We start from the raw sequence: 12,912 nt of genomic DNA, 5'->3' as shown, positions 1-12,912 counted from the left end.
TGTAAATGTTCATGCTTCTCCGTTGTAGGTTATATTGCAGGAAAGCCCGGCATTTGGGTCGCCTCTCCCATCCACCACTCCTTCTCAAACTCCCCGTACCCCTCCCGCACCACCACCACCCTTACAACAGATTTGCCCTCCTGCAAGCATGAGCTGGGCCGCCCAGTCCAGGACCCCCACCACGCCGGCACCACACTGTCCTTTCCCCCGCCCTTCCAGTGTGGATGTCCAGAGCTGCACTGTGTGGGTGTTGGAGTCTAACCAGTCTCTTCCTTGCAGACTGAGACTCTTGGACTCGGCTTTTCCTCCCTTTGGGATGCCCTTTACCAGAGCACCGGAAAGAGTGGGAACTGCAGCACATGCTGAGTACTCAGGATGGAGTGCGGGCCAAGGTGCAGGCCTTTGGGACTCTGGCCTCCTTGTGAATGAAGACTTAGCTGAAAGCTTTGCCAGGGCTGTGAATACAGGCTTTTCCAGAAGTAAACTCTGCTGGGCCTCCTCTTTCTCTTGCACGGGATGCTCTCTTCTGTGGATCCCTTATGCTCTGTGTCTCACACACACAGCCTGTCTGTCCAAATCCCTGACGCCCTAGGTGCTGACTTCCTTTTGAAAACAAGGGGTAAAGGAAAGGGCTTGCCTAGACCCTTTGAGCTTTGAGTCTGAGGAAAGACAAGTGGTGGCCCATTTCACAGACAGAAAGACTGGGGGTTGTGGATCGGTGACCACATCAGGACATGGCCCAAGGCTGGTGTGGGCTGGATGAGAACTGTTGTGATAAGCTCAGCTGGCCTCCAGACTTCGGTCCCTGCAGTCTGTCTCCCACACAGCCTTCCGGTTGGTCCTGCTGTACACAGTCGTGCTCATGTGACTCCTCCTCAAAACGCCTCCGGTGGTGTGCAAGGTCCCCTCCCTCCCACCTGCATAAGTCCTGTGCTCCCATCTACTATCCATGGCCTTGTGGACAGTGAACCTGAAAGCATAGGCTGGTTCAGCCAGCTGGTTGGATCACCTTCCCTAAAACCCCTGTCGGTCTCCCATCTCAGGGTCTGAACGGAGGTGAGGGGAAGTGGATGTGTGGCCTAACTGGTGCTCAGAGGCGATTTCTTCCTCTGGACTCCAAGCTCTCAACTCACAGGGATAGAACCCTCATTTGCCCTCAATACACATCAAATTCCATCACCTGTTCCTTGGCTGCTGGGCCAGCTCTCCGCCTTCCTTTGAATTCATCCACACTGTTGTGTTGCTGTCTTAAATTTTTGTTTATCTTTTCCTGTGTCTTACTTTTCTGGTTAGATAATGGGTTAGATAGTGAGTACTTTGAGAACAGGGGCCCCACACCGTCTTCATCTCTGGGCCCCCAGATCCCATATAAGGAGTTTGGAATTGATACAAGTGAAGGTTGGTGGTTTTGGTGGGAGCAAAGGCACTGAGAGGTCAACGGGGCACATTGTACCTCTTCTGGAGGCTACACCATCGCTCCTGAACTTCTGGGCTAGCCCAGCCCACCCCCGGAGGTGTTCTGGCTCTCCCACCTCTTCAGCCCTCCTCTCTCTTTTCCTCTTCTCCCCCTTGCTCTTAGGATAAAGGTCAAAGAGTCTAAGAGGCCCAGAGTGTGGTCAGGGTGCAATAAGAGAAGGAAACCTGGCCCCAGAATAAATTAAAGAGGGCTATTTGGAAGGGCGCCTGGGTGGCTCAGTCGTTAAGTGTCTGCCTTTGGCTCAGGTCACGATCCCAGGGTCCTGGGATCGAGCCCCGCATCGGGCTCCCTGCTCAGCGGGAAGCCTGCTTCTCCCTCTCCCACTCCCCCTGCTTGTGTTCCCTCTCTCGCTGTGTCTCTCTCTGTCAAATAAATAAATAAAATCTTTTTTTTTTTTTTTTTTTTAAAGAGGGCTATCTGGAGAATACCACTTTATACTAGAGTTTGGGAGAAGAGATGGGAAGACAGCAGGGCATTTTTCTAGACCGGGCTGGAGTCAGCCAGGCAGTTTGGGAACTGGGAATCATTAGTGGACAAGGAGCAGCAATTGGGGATCCGAGATTTGTTTCTTTGCAGTTAAATGAGTTAAAGTATATTCAATAGATTCATAGAGCATCTATTTATGTGGATGTAAATAGGTTATGTGGACATAAATAGGGAGAAATTGTGCTCTCAGAGAGCTTAGAATTTATATCTGTCCATCCAACACACACTTGACAAGCACTTAAAAGAACAAGTATGCTACAGTATTCCGGGATAGAATGTAGACTGTTGCAAATGAATCTAGCTGTATTATATAGGTCTATGACATAAACACACTGAAGGGGGTGAGGGGCAAAAAGGTGCTGACCTAAGTAACTTTAGAAAACAGTGTTTTGGGGGCGCCTGGGTGGCTCAGTTGGCTGAGCATCTGCCTTCAGCTCAGGTCATGATCTTGGAGTCCTGGGATAAAGCCCTGTGTAGGGCTCTCTGCTCAGTGGAGAGTCTGCTTCTCCCTCTCCTGCTCCCTCTGTGCTCTCTCTCCCTCGCTCTTGTGCGCTCTCTCAAGTAAATAAATAAAATCTTAAAAAAAACACACACAACAGTGTTTTGACTGGACAGTATAAGGCTAAAGATAAAAGGCACAGCATAATCCACATAAAAACACTGTGCTCTAGTTGATAAATTTTCTCATGGGCTTATAGGTTACAAATTTTTGAAACTGCTTTACATGTATACTGGGGTTGAACAAGTAAGTTATGGGTATTGGGAGCCAGGTTTCTCATTGTTGGTGGGAGAAGTCACAGATAAGTAAGGGGGAGAGGCTAGAATGTATCCTGTGGTGCTTTGTTAGGAATCAGAGATCTCAGTATGAACTCATGTTTAGCATAATCTACATACAGATGGGCAATACAGAAGCAACTCTAGATATGTGTATATACATGGGTTAGCATACGTATTATCTAACTCTGTTCGCTGAGAGGGCCTAGAAGCAATGGCACCTCAATAGCAGTGAGCATACGTAGCACCCAGATCTTGTTTTCTAAGTACCATTCTCCAACAAAAGGAAGCAAAACTCCTTCCAGAAATAGCTGATTCTAGGCCTGGTACAGGAAATACAAGATGAGCTAGAATGCTTTGTAGTACCAGGAAGTAAGGAAATGCTCAAAAAAAAAAAACACAAAAGGATGGGAGCATATCAAAGAGACATAAGTACCAACCTGAAAGGACTCTGAAAGGTCGAAGCTGAAAAAATTTTGTGCAACAGAGAAATAATATAATTTTGGATTAAATAAGGTAGAAAATAAATATACAAGTGCATACTGATTGTATTCATTTGCTAAGGCTGTTGTAACAAAGTACCATAGATTGGGTGGTTCAAAACAACAGAAATTTATGGTTTCGCAGTTCTGGAGGCTAGAAGTCCAAAATCAAAGTGCTAGCAGGGCCATGCTCTTTCTGAGACTCTGGGTAGAGTGCTTTCTTGTCTTTTCCTAGCTTCTAGTGGTAACCATCAATCCTTGGCATCTCTTGGCTTGCAGATGCATCAGGCAATCTCTGCTTCTGTAATCACATGGCCATCTTCATGTTGGCTTCCTTCTGTGTGTATCTGTCCAAATTTCCCCTTTTTATAAAAATACCGTCATATTGGATTGGGATCTGCTTTAATGATCTTAACTTGGTTAAGTCTGCAAAGGCCTTACTTCCAAATAAGGCCACACTCTGAAGTACCGGGGGTTAGGACTTCAACATCTCTTCTTTAATTCACAATTCAGTCCATAACACTGATATAAATAAGTGGTTGAATGAATAAATAAATAGATAGATAGATAGAAAAATAAATAAATAAATAAATAAATAAGGACGAGGAGACAAATTTTCCTTCCAGGAGACTTCCAATGTATGTAGATACTCTGCCCTCCAGAAGACAGAGCTTAATACTTCTCCCGCCTTGGGCTAGAATTGGTGACCATGCTTCTAAAGAATAGAGTACAGAATGTAGTTTTTCTTTTTTTCTTTTTTTAAGATTTTATTTATTTATTTGACGGAGAGAGACACAGCAAGAGAGGGAACACAAGCAGGGGGATTGGGAGAGGGAGAAGCAGGCTTCCCGCGGAGCAGGGAGCCCGACGCAGGGCCCAATCCCAGGACCCTGGGATCATGACCTGAGCTAAAGGCAGACGCTTAACTGACTGAGTCACCCAGGTGCCCCCAGGATGTAGTTTTTGCAGGAGAAGGGAGAGAGGGGGGAAAAAAAGAATACAGTACAGGAAGGAAAAATAGTGACTTCGTAGGGAAGATATCTGGCAAACACTACCTTAACCATGTGATCAAAGTTAACTTCACCAGAGATGTCAAGAGGGTATTCATGTGCCCCCTGATATGATGACACGGGAAGCACTTCACCTCTATGAATTTCTTTCCACAAATCCATAACCCAATCCAACCATAAGAAAAACATCAGACAAATCCAGGTTGTGGGACATTTTACTGGATACCTGGCCTGTTTTCCTCAAGACTGTCAAGGTTATGAAAAACAAAGACTGAGAAACTTCTTCAGACCAGGGGAGACAGGGGAGAGATGACAATGAAAGCAGTGTGGTACTCTGGATTGAATTTCAGAACAGAAAGAGGACATCAGCGTAAAAATGATCAAATCCAAATAAGCTTTTTAAAAAGGTGGGGGGGGAGTCCGAGTGGGGCGAGCGAGCTGAGTGGTTGTGTGGTCGCTTCTTGGAAACCGGTAGCGCTTGCAGCATGGCTGACCAACGGACTGAAGAGCAGAATGCAGAATTCAAAGAAGCTTTTTCACTCTTTGACAAGGATGGTGACGGAACTATAACAACAAAGGAATTGGGAACTGTAATGAGGTCTCTTGGGCAGAATCCCACAGAAGCCGAGTTACAGGACCTGATTAATGAGTAGATGCTGATGGTAATGGCACAATTGACTTCCCGGAATTTCTGACAATGATGGCAAGAAAAATGAAAGACACAGACAGTGAAGAAGAAATTAGAGAAGCATTCCGTGTGTTTGATAAGGATGGCAATGGCTATATTAGTGCAGCAGAGCTTCGCCGTGTGATGACAAACCTGGGAGAGAAGTTAACAGATGAAGAGGTTGATGAAATGATCAGGGAAGCAGATATTGATGGTGATGGTCAAGGAAACTATGAAGAGTTTGTAGAAATGATGACAGCAAAGTGAAGACATTGTACAGAATGTGTTAAATTTCTTGTACAAAATTGTTTATTTGCCTTTTCTTTGTTTGTAACTTATCTGTAAAACGTTCCCCCCTGCTGTCAAAAAATATGCATGTATAGTAATTAGGACTTCATTCCTCCATGTTTTCTTCCCTTATCTTACTGTCATTGTCCTGAAATCTTATTTTAGAAAATTGATCAAGTAACATGTTGCATGTGGCTTACTCTGGATATATCTAAGCCCTTCTGCACATCCAAACTTAGATGGAGTTGGTCAAATGAGGGAACATCTGGGTTATGCCTTTTTTTTAAGTAGTTTTCTTTAGGAACTGTCAGCATGTTGTTGTTGAAGTGTGGAGTTGTAACTCTGCGTGGACTATGGACAGTCAACAATATGTAGTTAAAAGTTGCACTATTGCAAAATGGGTGTATTATCCAGGTACTCGTACACTATTTTTTTGTACTGCTGGTCCTATACCAGAAACATTTTCTTTTATTGCTACTTGCTTTTTAAACTTTGTTTAGCCACTTAAAGAAAATCTGCTTATGGCACAATTTGCCTCAAATCCATTCCAAGTTGTATGTTTGTTTTCCAATAAAAAAATTACAATTTAAAAAAAGGTGGGGGGGGTGCTGGCTGTTTCAGTTTGTAGAGCATGCAACTCTTGATCTTGGGGTCATGAGTTCAAGCCCCACGTTGAGTGTAGAAATTACTTAAAAATAAAATATATACTTTTAAAGATTTTATTTATTTATTTGACAGAGAGAGAGACAGTGAGAGAGGGAACACAAGCAGGCGGAGTGGGAGAGGGAGAAGCAGGCTTCTTGCGGAGCAGGGAGCCCGATATGGGGCTCGATTCCAGGACCCTGGGATCATGACCTGAGCCGAAGGCAGACGCTTAACGACTGAGCCACCCAGGCGCCCCCAAAATAAGATATTTTTTAAAAATCCAAATAAAATCTGGAATTTAGTTAATAGCGATATCCCTGTGTTGGTTTTTTAGTTTTGGCAAATATACTATAGACGCTTAACTGTCTGAGCCACCCAGGCGTCCCTAATCTCAGTTTCTAAACAAACAAATAAAAATTTTGTATGTCCCATGCCCTGAGCTGAGGATACAGAAATAAGTAAGATGGCCCCTGCTTCCAAGGAGCTCACAGTCTACAGAGGATGGTCACGTGAACTGCTGACAATGACAATGATAATAATTAATAATAATGCTAATAGTTATGTTATCTAATACTTTCTATATGCTGAGAACTGTGCTAGCACTTTACATTTAATGCTTACTGTAAGTTTATAAGGTGGGTGATGGGGGCACCTGGGTGGCTCAGTCCTTAAGTGTCTGCCTTCGGCTCGGGTCATGATCCCAGGGTCCTGGGATCGAGCCCTGGCCCACTTCTCCCTCTCCCACTCCCCCTGCTTGTGTTCCCTCTCTCGCTGTGTCTCTCTCTGTCAGATAAATAAATAAAATCTTAAAAAAAAAAGGTGGGTGATGTTACTATTCCCATTGTTCTTCCTATAGGAAAACACTGAGTCTTCAAAGAGAGAACTGATGGAGCAGGGGTTTGAACTCAGATCTCACTTGAGCCCTCTGTGACCTGCCTCATTGTTGGCCAGCCTCCTACTTATCTTCAACAGTGTTGCTGGAGGTCTTTGCTTAGAACCATCTCCTGGGCAAATCCATCTCCAAAAGTCCTCTTTAAACATGATTACTCGGAATGGGAAAAGGGCCATTCCACAGAGCATCTGTGGTTAAATTCTGAGCCTTTAATATGTTGCCATGGTCAACATGGCTATCAGAACATTAGGCATCAGAAGAAAGAATATGGGAAATAAACCAGTAAACATTACCTAGGATCCTAATAGAATTTTTCACCTGCCCGTTTCAAGCCCAGCACATCTAAAACCATACGCATTCTCTCCTCCCACAAACCATTCCTCAACTTTCCTACTTTGCCAGTAGTCTCATCACTTTCCCAATTTCCCAGTTATCTTCCACTCTTTTTTCTTCTGAAATTACCTATTCCTGTTGGTTCTCCCATCTGGTCTTCCCCCCGGCACATTTTTTTTTTTTTTTTTTAATAGGCTCCATGTCCAGCTTGGAGCCCAAAGTGGGGCTTGAACTCGTGACCCTGAGATCAAGACCTGAGCTGAGATCAAGAGTCAGATGCTTAACTGATTGAGCCACCCAGGTACCACCCTCTTCCCCAACTGGGTCTTAAAGTGTTTCCATTTCTTTGGGCATCCTGATGGTTTGGTGTTCTCATTGTCTTTCACCTGGACCATGCCAATATTTTCCTTTGGAATGCCCCGTTTTCAGACACTACCTACTCTGTACCCAGACTATTCTTTCTGAAATGAAAATAGAGCATATAATTCCTCTGCTCAGAAACCTTCAATGACTCCCTAATAACTCCAGGATCAAGTCCAAATCCTTGGTTCTTAATCCACTTGTTCTATAACCCCTATTATTACTTTATAAGAACCACCCACCCCTTGACCAAATATGCTCTTTTAAGATTTTATTTATTTATTTGACAGAGAGTGAGAGAGAGAGAGAGAGAGAGAGAGAGAGGGAGAGCACAAGCAGAGGAAGTGGCAGGCAGAAGGAGAAGCAGGCTCCCGGCTGAGTGGGTAGCCCGACTCCAGACTCCATCCCAGGACCCTGGGATCATGACCTGAGCCAAAGGCAGATGCATAACCAACTGAGCCACCCAGAAGCCCCATACTTCTGAGCTTTTATTCATAATTACACTCCTAACTTTTCCTGTCTTCTCTAATTTTTATTATCAAGCTCTGGATGAAATTAAGTCTGTTCAGCCTGATCCCAAGAAGCTCACAGTCTCTGGGGAAAACAGAAAAGCAAATCAACAACGACACTATGTAAAGATAGGAGGGACCAAGGACTAAGTGACACAGAAGGAGAAGAACCCAAGTTTGCCTGGGAGAATCAGAGAAGGTTTCACAGGGAGGTGATGCTTTGGTTGATTCTTGAAGGAGTAGAAATTTCACAGGGAAGGACTGAGGAGAAGGCTTCTATGCAGTGGGAGCAGCGCCTGTCTTTACCAATCATGTGGCTGTTCATCTTGTGTCTACTCTTAACATCCCTTATAGTTTATCTTGTATTTCTAGCAGCTTTTCTTTTCTTTTTTTTTTAAGCTTTTATTTATTTGTTTGACAGAGAGAGATACAGCGAGAGAGGGAACACAAGCAGGGGGAGTGGGAGAGGGAGAAGCAGGCCTCCCACTGAGCAGGGAGCCCAACTTGGGGCCCGATCCCAGGAGCCTGGGATCATGACCTGAGCCGAAGGCAGATGCTTAACGACTGAGCCACCCAGGGCCCCTCTAGCAGCTTTTCCTATTACTTTCTTCTAACTGGCTTATGAATGCCTTTAGGATAAGGGCCACACCCTCTATTTTCCCTCTGCAAAATGCGGGTTGCAATACCTACTTTACAGAATTGTTGTGAGTGTGTTAGGGGAAATTCATGTGACATACTTGGTAGGTACTCAGTGTTTTTGTTTTTGTTTTCCTATAATGAATAAAGTGTCTAAGTTCCTGGCCCACACTAATGTACTCAGCATTTAATGGAGGAATGATCCTACCCTGGTTCAAAATCATGTTCATATCTGAACTCTGGGCTTTGGAAGGCCTCGTTGGTTGGGAAAAGATCCAGAACTTTCAGCAACGTTTCAACAGGGCGAGGACACTAGCTTGTGAGAACTTACCAAACAGATGAGGGTTGTTCATTCTGAAGAGGAGGCAGAGATATTCAGATTCAACTCAAGTTCACTAATGCTTGTTTATATTGTGCATCATTCTCACAATGTTCCATTACCATCTCCACTTGGCAAATAAGAAGACATATTTAGAGATGTTAAAGGCCACACAGCTAGATGGTGGGATCCACTGGATTCCAAGTTCAATGATCTTTTCACTTCAGCATAAAAACTTTCATAATGTAGAAAAACATTAAGACTTTGGATGGTTAAATACAGACTTCTTTGTTAAATTATCTAAGTAGTCAAACCACATGTAATTTCCAGAGCTAGAGAGAGATTGTTTGAAGGCAAATAAAAGAAGAGGTAGCCTTATTTTGGGGGTAGGGTAGGAATAAACACAAGAAATATATTATTATGATAAACAGCACAGACTGAAAAAGGAAAGAAGGTAGAAAAGAATTAGGGGCACCTGGGTGGCTCAGATGGTTAAGTGACTGCCTTCAGCTCAGGTCATGATCCCAGGGTCCTGGGATCGAGCCCCACATCAAGCCCCACATTGGGCTCCTGGCTCAGCGGGGAGCCTGCTTCTCCCTCTCCCTCTGCCTCTCCCCCTGCTCGTGCTCTCTTTCTCTCTGTATGTCTGTGTCTCAAATGAATAAATAAAATCTTAAAAAAAAGAGAAAAGAATTAATAAGATTGGGGCGCCTGGGTGGCTCAGTCGTTAAGCGTCTGCCTTCGGCTCAGGTCATGATCCCAGGGTCCTGGGATCGAGCCCTGCGTCGGGCTCCCTGCTCAGCGGGAAGCCTGCCTCTCCCTCTCCCACTCCCCCTGCTTGTGTTCCCTCTCTCGCTGTGTCTCTCTCTGTCAAACAAATAAATAAAATCTTTAATAAAAAAAAAGAATTAATAAGATCATAAGTAAAAGATCCCTGGCCAGTCATGAAAAGACTAGACCTCTTCTTTTTCTTCTTCTTGAGCTATGAGAATACTCGCAGCCTAAGTCTGAGCTCCTTCCAAAGGCAACCTGGGACTGTTTGAGGTCTGGGTTCCTACCCTTTGGGGCAGGCCAGCTGTGCTCTCTTTATAAACTGTCTCTGGCAAAGCTGTTGAAGAAAGTATCCTAGGCTGTAACAAAACGTTGGTCAGAATAAATATTTCTTTTTTATTCCTTAACATTTTGGCCTGAGAGCCTGGAATTTAATATTAAACAACCAGAGTAAGTTTAGGGAGATAGCAATTAAATCTTATACATCACAATCAAATACAGTTGACCCTTGAGCAACATGGGTTTGAACTGCACTGGTCCACTTAAGAGCGGATTTTTTTTTGATAAGTACAGTATAGCACTGTAAATGTATTTTTTCTTCCTTGTGACTTTCTTAGTAACATTTTCTTCTCTCTAGCTTACTTTGTTGTAAGAATACGATATATAAAATATATATCAGGGTGCCTGGGTGGCTCAGTTGGTTAAGCGACTGCCTTCGGCTCAGGTCATGATCCTGGAGTCTCGGGATCGAGTCCCGCATCGGGCTCCCCCTGCTCAGCGGGGAGCCTGCTTCTCCCTCTGACCCTCTTCCCTCTCGTGCTCTCTATCTCTCATTCTCTCTCTCTCAAATAAATAAATAAAATCTTAAAAAAAATATATATATATATCATACAAAATATGTGTTAATTGACTGTTTATGTCATTGGTAAGCCTTCTGGTCAACAGTGGGTTATTAACAGTTAAGTTTTGGGGGAGTCAAAAGTTACACACAGGGACGCCTGGGTGGCTCAGTCGTTAAGCGTCTGCTTTCGGCTCAGGTCATGATCCCAGGGTCCTGGCATCGAGTCCCACATCGGGCTCCTTGGTCAGTGAGGTGCCTGCTTCTCCCTCTCCCTCTGGCTGCTCCCCCTGCTTGTGCTCTCTCTCTCTCTCACAAATAAATAAAAATCTTAAAAAAAAAAGTTACACACAGATGTACTGTATTTATCAGGAAAAAACCCATGTTTAAGTGGATCTGCACAGTTCAAACCTGTGTTGTTCAAGGGTCAACTCTACTCTTTAGGAAAGACTGAATAACTCTCAGATCGAGGAGACTAAGGAGACAGGACAAGTGAATGTAATGTGGGATCCTGGATCGAATCTCGGGCAAGGAAAAGGACATTAGGGGAACAATAGGCGATATCTGAATGAGGTCTGTAAATCACTTAACAGTCTTATACCAATGTTAATATCCTAGTTTCAATGATTATACTATGGTTATATAAGATGTTAACATTAGGGAAGCTGGGTGAAAGGCATGTGGAATTCCACACACAAGTATAAATTGTTTCAAAATTAAAAAAATTGTTATTAATGGTTTATAGATTAATGCAAAATCTAAAACCATAAAACTTCTAGAAAAAAACACAGGAGAACATTTTTGTGACCTTGGGTTAGGCAAACATTTCTTAAATAGAACACCAAAAGCATGATTCATAAATTAAAAACTTGATAAATTGTACACCGTCATGATTACGAACTTCGACTCCTTGAAGGACACTGGTTTTTTTTTCTTTAAATTTTTTATTGTTATGTTAATCACCATCCATTACATCATTAGTTTTTGATGTAGTGTTCCATGATTCATTGTTTGTGCATAACACCCAGTGCTCCACGCAGAATGTGCCCTCTTTAATACCCATCACCAGGCTAACCCATCCCCCCACCCCCCTCCCCTCTAGAAACCTCAGTTTCTTTTTCAGAGTCCATCGTCTCTCATGGTTCATCTCCCCCTCCGATTTCCCCCCCTTCATTCTTGAAGGACACTGTTAAATGATAAGACAAGACACAGACTAGAAGAAATGTAAATCACATATCTTATGAAGGATTTGAATTCAGAATATATAAAGAACTTTTTTTTAAGAGTTTATTTATTTATTTGACAGAGAGAGAGATAGCAAGAACAGGAACATAAGCAGGGGGAGTGGGAGAGGGAGAAGCAGGCTTCTCACAGAGCAGGGAGCCCGATGCGGGGCTCGATCCCAGGACCCTGGGATCATGACCTGAGCCGAAGGCAGACGCTTAACAACTGAGCCACCCAGGCGCCCCTATAAAGACCTTTCAAAATGCAATATTAAGTGAAGCCACTCTATTTTTAAAACTGGGCAAATGACTTGCACAGACATGTTCACTCTGTTGATTGTGGACCTATTAGGATTAGTTATGGAGGCCAGCCTCAGGATCTTCACCTACATAAAGGAGGTATAATAATAAGACACGCCAGGGAAGATATACAGATGACAAATACTCACGTGAAAAGATTTTCAATATCATTAGTCATTACGGAAATGCAAATTGAAACCACAATGAAATACCACTACATACCTATTAGAGTGGCTACAATGAAAAAGAATGACAACGCCAGTGTTGGAAAGGATGTGGGAAAACCAACATTCATACACTGCTGATAGGAATTTAAAATGATACAACCATTTTGGAAAACAGTTCGGCAATTTCTCAAAAATTAAGCATACATCTACCATGTGGCCCAGCCATTCACTCCTAGGGGTTTACTCAAGAGAAAATGAAAGGTATGTCCATACAAAGATTTGGCATGAACATTCATAGCAGCTTTATCTGTAACAGCCCAAAATTGGAAACCACCAAATGTCCGTCCATCAACAGGTGAATCATAAACAAATTGTGCAGGAGCATACTACTCAGCAATAAAACAGAATGAACCACTGATACACGACACACCATTGATGAATCTCAAAGTAATTATGCTGAATAAAAGAAGACAGACACTCCTCCCCCCACAAGAGCATATACTCTGTGATTTCATTTATGTCAAATTTTAGAAAATGCAAATTAAACTGGTGACAAAAAGCAGATTAGTCATTTCCTGGGGATGAGAGAGTGAGAGGGAGGGATTACAAAAAGAGCACAAAGACACTTTTGGAAGTGATGGTATGTTCACTATCTTGACTGTGGTGATATTTTCATGGGTGTATACATAACTTACCAAACTGTACACCTTAAATATGTCGGGTTTATTGTATGTC

At 43.3% G+C, this 12,912-nt stretch overlaps 1 pseudogene; it reads left to right on the top strand.

The window, feature by feature from the left end:
- The first annotated feature begins 4,656 nt into the window (after window positions 1–4,656).
- On the top strand, window positions 4,657–5,779 carry LOC114225885 (calmodulin-alpha pseudogene; annotated as a pseudogene).
- Window positions 5,780–12,912: the final 7,133 nt, after the last annotated feature.

Source organism: Eumetopias jubatus, unplaced genomic scaffold (genome assembly GCF_037043125.1).
Source record: "Eumetopias jubatus isolate StellerSeaLion01/CBP00866 unplaced genomic scaffold, mEumJub1_p1.0 scaffold_8, whole genome shotgun sequence".
Taxonomy (NCBI): Eukaryota; Metazoa; Chordata; class Mammalia; order Carnivora; family Otariidae; genus Eumetopias; species Eumetopias jubatus.
Note: the sequence above shows the minus strand (reverse complement) of the source record. Positions and strands in the feature narration are given on the sequence as shown.